This window comes from Tenrec ecaudatus, chromosome 12, assembly GCF_050624435.1.
Source record: "Tenrec ecaudatus isolate mTenEca1 chromosome 12, mTenEca1.hap1, whole genome shotgun sequence".
NCBI classification, from domain to species: Eukaryota; Metazoa; Chordata; class Mammalia; order Afrosoricida; family Tenrecidae; genus Tenrec; species Tenrec ecaudatus.
In genome coordinates, this window is record NC_134541.1 from 102,038,373 (window position 1) to 102,053,014 (window position 14,642).

Below are 14,642 nucleotides of genomic sequence, written 5' to 3' on the forward strand. Positions count from 1 at the left end.
CATCAGAACTCCTAAGTTCACACTAAATGTATACCTAATCACAAGATTCCTGAAGCTAGTTTACTACTATCAGGCGACAGAAAGGTAAAGAGAAATCAAGGTGAAGGAGGACAGTAGTCTAAAATGATTCGAGTCAAAGTAACTCTCCCTTCCTCCTCATACCCCCTACTCCAAATCTTACAAAAACACACAAGCACATGAACACATAGCTCAGGTCCTTCTCAAGGCCTTTGGAAAAGGCGGACTAGTAAAAAGTACTGAAATTTAAGCTTGGGGATAAATCTACCTCTACATTTGATGCATTAAAAAACAACAAAAATGAGCTAATGAAGAATAGCAATATACTGAGCAATTCTGAACTACTCAATCAAACAATAGCATGTATTTACTTTAGTTTCCCCAAATCATACACACTGTCCTCCTTCTCCATTCTGAGGTAAATAGCAAGTATCCTTTGCATCTTGTACAATTTTATTTAAAATGCCTTGAGTAAAGCAATAATATATGTACTTTACCCAATAAATGTCAACTTAACACTACCAAATACTTAGAATTTTCATACTTTGTGACATGTCTTAGTCCTGCAGTTTTGCCTTAATAACTAATTAAGGTTTTGCCTTGTGTGTAACCTTCATTGCTTCCTTAAACAGTATTCAGTTACTTAAGTATTTAATCTATAAAGTGAAAATCCCATGTATTTTAGTCTAAAAAGCTTTCCTGTATATGTATATTGCCCTGTTTTCAAAAATATTTACAAATATACATGTATATTAAGTCTATGTAAATATTAGAATTACTATATGTTTCATGGAGATTAAATGATTTCTTCTCGAGCTGACAATGCTGCCTTTAAAGTGGACCAAGGATATAAAAACTTTAGATACACGAATGGAATCTGAGCTCACAGTTAACTGTAGGTCCTAATCAGAGCACAATTACTTCTTACAAAGTGGTTCTGCTTAATACTTGCACTCATGAAGTGATCACTAATGAGAGCTATAGCAAAGGTGTGATGAGGAAATCAGATGCTGTTGTTGTTAGGTGACAAGGAGCCAATTCTGATTCAAAGGAACGGTGACATCCTCACAATTGTTCTTAGGCTTGAACCCATCCCTATTGCCAAGCTTGATGCCCTCTGGGGCTAGTCTCTCCTAATAACATGACCAAAGTACATGAGACTAAGTTTTGCTATCCTTGCCTCTAAGAAACATTCTGGCTATACTTTTTCCAAGACAGATTTGTTTGTTCTTTTGGCAGTCTAAGATACTTTGAGTATTCTTCAAAACACTATCATTCAAATGCATATGTTCTTCTCTGTCTTCCTTGTTCAATGTCCAACTTTCACAAGTATGCAGACAGCTGAAAATACCCAGGCTTGGGTCAGACGCACCTTATTCATCAAAGTAACAGCCTTCCTTTTCAACACCTTAGAGAAGTTATTGGCAGATTTACCCAACAATGTGTCCTGTGTTTTGGGTTTTTTTTTTTGCTGGTTTTTTCATTTGATTTCTTGACTACTGCTTCCATGAGCATTGATGTGGATCCAAGCAAAATGAAATCCTGGACAACTTCAAACCTTCCTCAGTGTATCATGATGGTCCTGTTGTGAGGATTTTACTCTTCCTAACATTTGAGTTATAATCCATACTGAAGGCTGCAATCATCAGCAAGGGCCTCAAGGCCTCCTCCCTGTCAGCAAGCAGCTGTGTCATCTGCATTTCTCAGGTTGCTGTGAACCCTTCCTCAAATCCTGATGCCACATTCTTCTTCCTATAACCTAGCTTCTCTGATGATTTGTGCTCAGTATACAGACTGACCAAGTATGTTGAGAGGATACAATCCTGACACACACCTTTCCTGATTTTAAGCCGTGCAGTATTCCCTTGTTCTGTTTGCATAATTGCCTCTTGATCCATGTACTGGTTCTGCATGAGCACAATGAAGTGTTCTGGTATTCCCACTCCTTTCGAGGCAATCCATAGTTTGTTATGGCTAGAGCCTTGGCATAGGCAAGATCTTTGACACAGTCAAGAAAACACAAGTAAACATATTTCTGGTGTTCTCTGTTTTCAGCTAAGATCCATTTGATATCAGCAATGATACATTTTGTCCCATGTCTTCTTGAGAATCCAACCTGAACCTCTGAAAGTTCCATGTCAGTGTACTGCTGCAATTGTTGATCTTCAATAAAATTTTACTTCCATGAGATATCAGTTATATTGTTCTATAGTTTAGTATTCTGTTGAGCCAGCTTTCTTTGGAGTGGTGCACATAAGGATCTCTTCCAGTTAGTTTGTCAAGTAGCTGTCTTCCAAATTTCCAGGCATAAGAAGTACTTCCAGTGTTTGGTTAGCTTGTTGAAACATCTCGATGGGTATTTTCAATTCCTGGAGCCTAGTTTTTGGCTAATGCTTTCAGGGCAGTTTGGACTTCTCAATGCTATGTCTTGATATGGGTGAATCTCAACTAGTTCTTTGTGGTACAGTGACTGTGTATTCTTTTTTTTTTTTTGGTATGCTTCTTGAATTATTCAATATTTTGCTCATAGAATCTTTCGATGTTATATCTTGAGGCTTAACTTTTTTTTGAGTTAAGTTTTGCTGAAAGTATTCTTCCATGTGGGTGTTCTAACTCTAGTTTTTGCACATTTAATTAAATTATTTTACTTTTTCCTCTCAAGCTATCCTTTGATATTTTCCCTCAGCTCTTTGAGGTCATCATTTCTTTAATTTGCCTTAGCTACTCTCAAACAAGAGCCAATTTGATCTTTTATGTCCTGTCCTTTTAATGACCTTATATGACATGCTTCATGTATGATGGATGTTCTGGATATCACCCCACAGCTCATCAGGTCTTCTGTGATTAGTATACAGTGTCAAATCCGTTCTGGACATGTTCTCAAGATTCAGGTAGGATAGACCCAAGATTAGATTTTGGCTCCTGTGAACTGGTTTTCATTTTCTTCAGCTTCAACGTGAACTTACATATGAGCAGGTGATGGTCTGTTCCACAGTCAGCCCCTGCCTGGTTCTAGCTGCTCATGCTGAGCTTCTCTATCATCTTTTCTCACAGATGTAGTCAATTTGATTTCTGTGTAATCCTTCTGGAGGAGTTTACATGCATTAGTTGTAATTTGCATTGTTGAAAAAAGGTATTTGCAATGAAGAAGCCATCTGTTTTGCAAAATTCCACCATTCAATCTCCAGCTTCATTTTTATCACGAAGGACATATTTTCCAATTACTGGTCCTTCCTGTTTGTTTCCTACTTTTTCATTCCAATCACCAATAATTATCTGTGGGAAACTAATACTGAGGGAAATATGACCAGGACTATATTCCCTAACTTATAACAGAGGGAATCTAGAAAGCTAAATTGAAGATAAACTCCAAGCACATTATCCTGCTTTCAATGTCATTCCCACAGATTCTCCCCTAACAGCTATGCTGCCTTAAAGTGAGTACAGAGTTGATTCTGTCTCTCTGTAGAAGCAGACATTCTTTGATTATCTCTTCCTGCCAAGGCACCCATCCCGCCTCATGTCTTCCCCAAATGTAGGGATTTGGTTTCCTCACCAGTGAGCTCAGGGTCTTTACTTTGATTACCACCCACCTTGTGACATATGTAACTCCTGAATATGCATGACTAATGGCTACCTATAAAAGCCCCCAAAGAATAAAGATTTTTCTCTCTCTCTCCTCCTCTCACCTACCACCTCCATGAGGATTGCCAAGAGGGACTGAGGTGAGCATGCAACCATGAAATGTGTCTGACTCCTTTATTTTACTCTCTCCTATCCCTTATTCTCTCTGACTTTACTATAATCTTTATGTATTATCACCATACGCTTGCGCCTACGGACCTGTGATATTGTCAGGGGCTGGTCTACCCTGACAATTACCAATGCATCTTGACTGAACATTTAATCAATTTCAAATAAGATATTCGTAGAATTCTTCAATTTCTGTATCACTATGATTAGTGGTGATCTGTGAATTTGAATAATATTTATATTGACTGGATTTCCTTATACACAGATAGATACCATCTTATTACAGACAGCATTATATTTCAAGATAGATTTTTTTAATGATCAATGCAATAATCATCCTGTTGAATCTGTCATTCCTGGCATAGTAAACCATGATTTCCTGATTAAAATTGGTGAATACCAGTTCATTACACCTCACTAACACTCAGAATAAAGTTGATCTTTACAGAAATGAGATGATGCTTGGCTGGTATCAGGAGTCTTAAAGGTTTCTTATGATATAAGCAGCCATCTAAGTGAGAGGTTGGCTAAGTCCACACAGAAGCAGCACATTAGCCATGTGATCCAAGGATTGTAAATAATAAAAATCTAAGATAAGAAGAGGGAATTGTACTAGATTTGAAATTCTGAGCACTCTGCAAAAGGCTACCGATGACAATGAAAGTCTAATATCTATTTGCAGAGTTCCTATTCTGATAAAGGCTCCATTGAACTGCCTCTTATTATTGACTGAGAATATGATAGTCTTGCCGTTAGAGTTCATTGGAAAGTGATTGCAGATAGGTTGAAATTTAACATTATCACTTGTTCTCACTTTTGATCTATTTTTAACTTTTCTAGTTTCTATTTTCTTCTGGATTGAGGTTTTATGTTTATTTCATTGTCATAGTTTTTTGTATGATTTTCTTTATATGAAATATAGGATAGGCAATTCATAGACACAGTATCTAGATTAATAGTTCCTTAGGGTTATGGCAGGGGAGGTTAGGGGTGTGTGGGTGTGTATCCACAAAGAGTTAATAATGGTTAAAAAATTAAGAAAATGTTCTAAAATGGATCGTGATGATGACTGCACGACTTTAAAAAATATATTTAAACCTTTGGAGCAAAATATTGCTTATGGTTTCAATGGTTTCGCTTTATCAAGCAACTTATTTTTTTAAATTAATTCATATGGTTGTGCATTACAGTAATCCATTCACTTTCAGGGCATTATAACAATTGGTCAATCTAATTGGTCAAACTTATCCAGCTACTTATGAAAGATATTTGGGTCATGTCTATGTCTTCTATTTTACTTCTGTGAACACTCTTGACATCAGATGGTAGTGTATAAAAAAACTCAAGTGAGTTTGGTGGGTAGAGAGAAGATACATAAATGTTCAACCTCCTAAGATAGCCAAATTGTTTTCCTACACCACTTACACTCCTACAGGCAATGAGCAAAAATTATCACTATTCTATATCCTCTTGAGCCCTTGGTACTGCCAGATGTAATTTTTCCAATTACTTAGATTTAGAACTACATCTCCCACTCTTAATTTGCATTTCCCTAATTATGAGCATTTGGCTGTATGAGTTCCAATTTCCACACATCCCCATCAACACTTAATATTGTCGGCCTTTCTGAGTACAGTAATACAAAGTATTTTGTTGTGGTTTTTATTTGCATTTCCCTAGTGGAAAATGCTTTTGAGCACATTTTTATGTGCTACTTGGACGTTTATATATCTTCTTTGAACAAATGTCAATTCAGATCCTTTGCACATTTTAATACTGAGTTATTTGTCTATTGATTGAGGTATAAGAGTTGCCTTTGGATTAATGAGGTATAAGACTTACACATTCTATACTGAAGTCCCTTTGGAGCCCTAATGCCATGGTGCATTACAAGATATGCAGTTCAGCTCTATCAGTTGCTACACAGAAGAAAAAAGACACTTTCTTGAAAAGATTTACAAACTCAGAAATTCAAAGTGACAGTTCTACACTGCCCTATAGGGTCCTATAGCTATAGGGTCACTATGTGTCAGAATTGACTTAATGACAGCGGGTTTTGCTTTGGTTAAATCCTTTATATGATTTATGTTTTACTTTCTTCAATTTCAAATATTTAATTATGAAGTCCACTTTTGTTGTACTCTGACACCATATCTAAAGAATCAAATTAATCTAATGTTGTGAAGATGAGTTTTCTTCTATGAGTTTCATAATTTCAACTCTTCTCTTTACTTAGGACATAGGTTCCTGAACTTATTTGGTCTACAGCTCTATTTCCAGGGGGATGTGGCATGTGTATGAAATTTCACAGCAGACCCTGACAATTAAATTTTGTACTATAGCTCATAACCCAGAATAAAGTGTGGGCACTTGCTTTTGCAGTGCCCTCTGAACTGTTCTAGGACCCATCAGGGTGTGGTAATAACCGTTTCAGCAAACACTGATTTAGAGCATTGAATATTTTTAGTTAATTTTGGTATATAGTATTAGATAGGGGTACCTTATTCTTTTGGACGGACATACAACTGTCAGCTGTTCCACCACCATTCAAAATCCACCACTCTTGTCAAAATTCAATGGAGGGCTTGTTTCAAATTCATAGTGTGAGGGCTTATTTCTAGATTCTCAATACTATTCCATTGAAATAGCTTATCCTTGTATAAGTACTACACTGTATTGACTATTGTGGCTTTGCATACTACAGAATTTTGAAATCATGAAGTTTGAGTCTTTAAATTTTGTTATTTTTCTAAGATGTTTGCTCTTCTGGGTTCCTTGAATTTTAAGATAACATTACCAATTCCTGCAAAAAAGCCAACTGATATTTTGATAAGGATTGTGTTGAATCTGTATATTTAAGAGGTATTGCTGTCTTAATACTATCAAGTCTTCAGATCCTGGAATGCGATTTATCATTCCATTTACTTAGGGCTTCTTTAATTTTTCAATATTTTATATTTCCCAAATAATAAAGTTTATATTTTTATAACATTGCAAATGAAATTGGTTTCTCCACTCTGGAATTGTTCATTATAAGTACACAAAAATAAAGTGTACTTTGAAATTTATTCATTTTTAATCTCCAATAGCATTTAATCTTTAATAGTATTTTGTGGACTCCTTTACATTATATAACATTATAATGACATCTATAGTTTTCCTCCCTTACCGATCTAGATGTAATTTATTTCATTGCTTTTGTTAGGTGCCAGCAAGTCAGTTCCTACTAATAGTGACTGCATGTACAACCAAACAAAACACTGTCTGGTCCTGTGCCATCCTCACAATTGTTCTTATGTTTGAGCCCATTGTTGCGGCCAGTGTGTCAATCTAGCTTGTGTAACGCCTCCCTCCACTATTCCCCCCCCCAATTACTTAAGCAAGCATAATGTCCTTCTCCAGAGACTGGTATCTCTTGAAAACATGTCCAAAGTACATGAAACAAAGTCTTGCTATCCTTCATCTAAAGGGCATTCTGACTGGACTTCTCCCAAGATAGTTTTGTTTGTTCTTGCCCAATTGTTCTTGTTAGAACTTGCAGAATGATGCTGAATATAACAATTTGAGTAGACCTCGTCTTATTGCTAATTCTGGAAGAAAATATTCAGTTATTCATCATTTAAGTCTGATGTCATCTGTTTTCCAAGGATGCCTTTTATTGTGTTAGTGAAGTTTCCATCGATTCTTAGATTGTTGAGTGCTTTAATAATGAAAGGGTATTGAATCTTGCCAGAAACCACTTGATATCCATTATCACTTAATTTTGTATTTTATTCTACTGGCATCATATATTACACTAATAGACTTGTTGGTGTGAAATCAATTTTGCATTTCCAGGATAAATTCTACTTAGTACTGGTATATCATCTTTTTGCAATGTAACTAAACTCAATATATTGTAGAGTGTTTTTTAAATAGCTATATTCATAGCAGATATTGGTCTGTTTAGTGTTGTTTTAACATCAGGGAAATACTAATATCATCTTATTCCCTCCTCTTCCACTTCTTGTATTCTTTAAGTATTTTAGAGAATTCACCATGAAGTATTAAATTTTGGGCTTTTCTTTGTATTTTCTGAATCACCAATCCAATCTATTTACTCATGAAAAACCTAATCAGAATTCCTATTTTCTCTAGAGCCAGATTTGTTAGTTTCTTTTTATTTATGTTTATTTTATCTAAGTTATCAAGCTTATTGGCATATTATTACTCTACACTATCACCTTAAATTTTTAAAATTTCTTCATGGACAGAAGTAATGGCCCCTCTTTCGTTACTAGTTTTGTCTTTGGCATTTTTTCCTGCGGGCCTTTTGGTCAGTTTTGTTGATCACTCTTGATCTCATTGGTTTTCCTTATTGCTTTTCTACTTTATCAATTTCCATTCTAATCCCCCGCCTAATATGCTCTCTGGTTTCTTAAATGAAAAATTAGATTCTAACTAGAGATCATTCTTTTTTAATATAGGCATTTACTACTATACATTTCCTTCTAAGTACTGCTTTAGTTGCATATGTAGGTCGGCTAGGGAAACAAATCCAGGAAGACTCATATGTAAGAGGGTTTTATATCTAAGAACAAGTGCATATTAAAAAAACATCCCAGCCCAGTTCAGATCAAGTCCATAAGTTTGATATTAGTCCATAAGTCCAATACTAGTCCACAAATTCTCCTACAGACTCACACAGCACATGCAATGATGCCAAAAGCAGGAAGATCACAGGCAAGTGGTTGAAAAGTCTTGTGGATCCAGTGGCAATGGAATCATCTTAGCTGTGGTGAGGGTCTCCATGTGGCTAGCTCCTCCAGCACCAGGGCTCTGGCTGCCATCAGCCTGGCTCCTTATGGCTGTCAACAGGAAGGTGAAGCAGAGTGTATCCTGTCTCCAGGGAGAAAGACAGGGGTTCCCAGAATCCTCAGAATGCCATGCCCACACAGAGGCATCACTGGCTATGACCTGATTGAAAGGGCAGACTCCACCCCTTCACTCAAGTTGACAGATTATGTAACTGTCACACACACGTTTTGGTATATCTTCATTTTGATTAGTCTCAAAGTATTTTCTAAATTTCCTTGTAACTTCTTTGATCCACTGGTTATTAAAAATGTACTTTTTAGTTTCTCATTTTTGTGAATTGAGGTTCTTATTGTTCCTTTATTTCTGTATTGCCTATGTATTAAAATCTTATTGCTTTGTTATGCATGTTATGTATGTTTAAATTTTCATCTTTTGTCTGCTGTCATTATACAGTAAAATAATTAATGTTTCCATATTCAGCTTATCTTCAACCAGTTCATTCAATTGTAGACTATTTTGTAATCTCTATATAATCAATTTCATTTCTGTCGTCTGTGTTGTTATAACCTACATAAGATGCGGAGTTAGTGGGCACCCACTGATTGCAATCTTTCTCTTGTTTCTATTAATGTGTGTTATATTTATAGGTTTTTAAAAAAAATATTAAGCCTCTTCTATTCCTAGAAGATAAACCTCACTTGGTCTTTCTCTAATTATATTTGTAACATCTGCAAGATCTGTGATGCCATTCATCTTCCTATTCATTATACTGTATATACTGTTTATACTCGAATACAAGTCGACCCGAGTATACGCCGAGGTACCTAATTATTACCTGAGAAACCAGAAAAACTGATTGACTCGAGTATAAGCCTAGGGTGGAAAATGCAGAAGCTATTAGTGAGTTTCAATAATCAAACAAATGAAAATAAAATTACTAAAAATTGAGACATCAGTGGGGTAATGTATTTAAATATTTATTTCAAATAAAAAACATAAATAAAAGGACAAGTCATTTAACATTAGTAAACCAGCACAGTAAGAGGAAAATAGGTTCAACAAAAACAATATGGTATCAAAAATGATACCTTACGAGTACTATTCCCTGAGCTCAATCAGCAACCAAGCTAAAATGCAAAGAGTTAAAATCCTTCAAAACTGGATTCCTCATCATCATCCGTATCCCAATGCAGAGCTTCAGCTGGTGTGAGGTCATCATAGATGCTGTCCTCACTGAGATCGCTGTCATCACCATCACTGCTGTCATTTTCATACAAAGCACAGTCTTCACTGCCATCCATAGCATTACTAATACTACATTTCTGGAAGGCACGTCACACCATGTCTTCTGGAATGTTTTCCCATGCATCTTGAACTCACTTTGCTATTAACTCTGTCAGGCTTCATGAGATTTCCTCTTTTTGTTAGTCGGGCTTGACCAGATGACATCCATTCATGCCACCTCCTTCACACACAGTCTTTAAAAGGCTTATTCAAAGATATATCCAGAGGCTGCAGTAGACATTGTAAGCCCACCTGGAATAACGGCTAAAGTAACTTTACTAGATTTTGCCTATTTTTTGTCATCCGATAGGTGTGCTCTGAACATATCCCAAACAAGCAACGATGGCTTTTTCTTTAAGGCTGCTCCAGGTCGTCAGTTCCAAATTTCTGCCAGCCATTTTTTTGTTCCGTCTTCATCCATCCAGCCTTTAACATGTGCACACACAGTAATTCTTGGTGGGAAATTGATCTTTGTAGGCAAGGTCTTTCTTTTAAAAATAATGACAGGACACAGCTTAGTTCCATTAGCCAAACATGATAGAACTGTAAAGTGTTGGGTTTTTTTTTTTTCATTTCCTGTGGTTTTGAGAGAAATGTTTTCTTCTCCTAAACTTGCCACAGTTCTGTTGCTTGGAAGATCAAAAGTCATGGCAGTTTCATCCATATTCCCAATATCTGCCAGGTCATAATTATAAATCCTTCTTTGTTTTATAATAAATGACTGGAATGACAATTTTTTTCTTCAAAGTCTTGTGGCAATTTCTAGGAAATTTTTCTTCTTTGTCTCAAACATAGTAGGCCAAACCTATTCATGAAGCAGGTACACCATCCTACTGATGCAGCAAATTTTTCAATGCCTGGTGCTTTGTATTTGTCATCCTTAGCCATTTGTAGAGCACTTATGTGGATTCCCATGCATGTTACACAGTAACCATTTTGACGACACTCTATAACCCATTTATGCAATTCACTCTCTAGAGCCTCATAAAAAGAATTAAACCACGAAGAGCTTTTTTAGCTTTTGGAATCTGTTCCAAGTCAGCCTTCGTTTCCCGCCACTCCCTCACTTGCTTTTCATCAACACAGAATTCCCTACTTGCAATACTGTTATTGCTCTCTTCTGCTCTTGACACAACCTTCATTTTGAAACCAGCCTCATATGACCGGTGTTTTTGTTTTGGTTCAAGAATATCCATTTCTAAGGATTAAAAAACAAGACTTTGAAAAAGAACTTTCATGGTATTGCCCCCCCCCCCTCCTGCAACGTGTTAGCAGAGGAGGGGGGGATGTCCATGCGGGTGGGGGTATGCAGGATGTGAATTAACACAGAGACCAGAGGGGAGAGACAGAGCGCAGCCACAGACACATCCTTACCAGTTCAGCTGCCAGCATAAATGAATCACTATGATGCTTCTGTGAATTGGAGCCGTCCACGTCATAGGACGGCTCTAATTGGTTAGATGTGAATAAACAAACATTCAAAGCCCTGCAGTGTCAGTGGGGCTTTGAATGAACAGCGGAGAAACGGCAATCATCCGCGAGATAACGGGCGCTTGTCCCGTTACCTCGGGGACCCCCAGTGAGATGTTACACCTCCCTGGGCTACCACTGACCCGTGTATAAGCCGAACCTAAGTTTTACAGCACATTTTTTTGTGCAGAAAAACTCGGCTTATACACGAGTATATACGGTATGTCTTTCCTTTTTCTTGATCATTCTTGCTAGAGAATTATTGTCAATATTTTTGAAACATTTTGAAACATTTTTCTTCAGGTTCTAGTTACAGCTTGAAATGAAACCTCAGATCTTTTAATTTCAGAACCCACTCCTGTCCAGAAATATACTGATTAATGTCCTGGCAAGAGCATATTTCAAGTTATAGTTTTGTTATTGAACTTAATTTCACTGATTTTTAAAAAAATCCTCTGATTTCAGTCCTTAGACTCAATATATGTCCTTTTGTAAAATCGCCATGAGTAGTTTAACATAATATAGATTCTAACGCTGCTGGGTGTAGCTGCTGTTATATTGTTTTGGTGACCTGGTGTGAGTAGAGAACTGTTCCACAGTATTTTCAAGGTTGTGAGCTCACAGAAGTGGCCTCACTTTAACTAATCTTAATTTCTTTTAAATCTTCACATTTAAAAACACATTTACAGTAATAGCTAAGGCAAATAGTTAAAAGTACTCAACTAGTTATCTACAAAGTTCCTGGTTAAACCCATCCATAATCCTCAAAAGACCCTCTAAAGTTATCTGCTTCAGAAAGATCACAACCTTCAAAACCAGTTCTGTTCTGCATACCTGGGGCACAGTCAGTTAGAATCCAGTTGATAGCAAATAATAGTGTATTTTTACTAGTTTTAATTTTTACTATATATCAATGTTCTATCATTACAAACATTTAGTTTTTTTCAAATCAACCCCTCAGAACTATCTTCTACCTTTCTTTTTTAAAGAAAAGTTTATAGATCACTTCTTCCGGAAAACCTTCTTCCAGGAAAACTTACCAGTTTGAATGTCATATTACAAATAAATATTTTTAATCACCAGTTTTTGAGGGCAGAGTTTTTATTTATTTAAATTAGTTGGGATTTAATACATGTATCATTCCAATTTCAATCATATCAAGTAGAATGTACAATTGCTACCACAATCAGTTTCCACACATTCTTTTTCTAGATGGACTCCTTGACATTGTTCCCCTTTTACCCCACCCTCCACCACTGTAGCCCTGTCCCCCAAACCTGTTATTCTACCCTTCTAGGTTCATTGTTCCTAGGTTTCATATACCGAAAAACAGAAAAGCATATAAAACAGCTTCAAGAGGATGACCTCCATTGACGTAACACCTCTGAGATACACTGTAATATGAACAAGCCAGAGAAAACAATACAAATCAAAATACAGAAAATTTTTACTCTCTCCTGATAGCAAATCCAAAGTATGTGTCTTGCCATCCTTGCCTCTAAGAAGCATTCTGGCTGTACATCTTTCATGATAACTTTGTTGTTTTTCCTGGAAGTCCATGATATACTCACTAATTTTTGCCAACACTATACTTTTAAGGCATCAATTCTTCCTTGGTCCAGCTTTTACATGGATAAGAGGTGACTGAAAATATCATGGCTTGGTTCAGGAGTACCTTAGTCCCCAAAGTAACATCCTTGCTTTTCAACACCTTAAAGCGGTCTTGTGCAGGTTTACTCAATGCTGTGCTTTGTTTTCTCTCAAGTGTTGCTTCCATGAGAACTGATTGTGGATCCAAGCAAGATGAAATCCTTGCCAACTTCAATCTTTTCTCCATGTATCAGTCCAGTGGTGAGGAGTTGGTTTTCTTTACATTAAGTTTTAATCCATACTGAAGGCTGCAATCCTTGCTTTCATCAGCAAGTGCTTCAAGTCCTCCTCACTTTCAGTAAGCAAGGTTGTAGACATCTGCATATTGTTTCATTGGCTTGTTGAAACATTGCATCCATCAAATCCTGGAGTCTTACCTAATGCTTTCAGTAGGGCTTGAACTTCTTCCTTTAGCCACCATTGGTTCTTGTTCATATGGTACCTCCAGGAATGGTGGAATGTCTATTATTTCTTTTTGGTAAGATATGTATTATTTCCATTTTCTTTTGATGTTTCCTGCATCATTCAATATTTGCCCATACAATCCTTTCAATATTGCAACTCAGGGTTTGATTTTTTTTTCTTGAGTTTTCAGTTTAATATATGTTGAAAGTAGCCTTCCTATTTGATTTTCTAACTCTAGATCTTTGCACATTTAATTATAATATTTTATTTATCTTCTGGAGCTGCCCTTTGAGATTTTTTTTTATTCAACTCTTTGACTGCAATCTTTCTTCCATTTGTTTTAACTACTCTACAATTAAGAACAAATTTGAGTCTCTTTTGACATCTACTTTGATCTTTCTTTTCTTTTTAGTAACATTTTGTCTTCTTCATGTATGATATTCTCAATGTCCTCCCATAGCTATTCAGCTATTCTCTGTCATTAGTGTTCAATGAGTCGTTTGTTCTTGAAATGTTCTCAAAATTCAGGTGGGACAGATTCAAGGTTGTATTTTGGCTCTTGTGGACTTAATTTTCTTCAGCTTTAACATGAACTTATTTATCAATGGTCTGTTCCATAGTCAGCCCCTGGCCTGGTTTTAGCTGCTAATATTGAGCTTCTCCATTGTTTCTTTCAACAGATATAGTCAATTTGATTTCTATGTATTCCATCTGGAGAAGTCCATGTGTACAGTTACCTTTGAGGTTGTTGAAAAATGGTATTTTCTATGAAGTAGTGGTCTTGCAAAATCCTATTATGAGATCTCCAGCTGTTTTTATCACCACGTCCTTTTTTTCCAATACCAATCCTTTTTCCTTGTTTCTAAATTTTGCATCCCACCAATAATTGTCAATGTATCTCTACTGCATGTTTGATCAAGTTGACTGAAACTGGTAGAATTCCTCAATTCCTTCATCATTTGCTTTTGTGCTTGGTGCACAATTTAAATAACAGTTGCCATTAATTGAATTTTCTTAAAGGAGGATAGATATAATCCTATCACAGCATTATAGTTCAATTTTGATCCATCACCTTCGGTCCACCTGTCTCTGTTCACCTATCCATCTATTTTTCTATCCACCCATTACCATCTATCTGCTCACCCACCCACTGATTCATGCTTATTCATCTATCCTTGTCCTTTTGTCCATCCATCCCTCCTTTTTTGACAATTAATGCAATGTCATTCCTCTTGTGTTTTTCCAAGCATAATAAATCATGATTT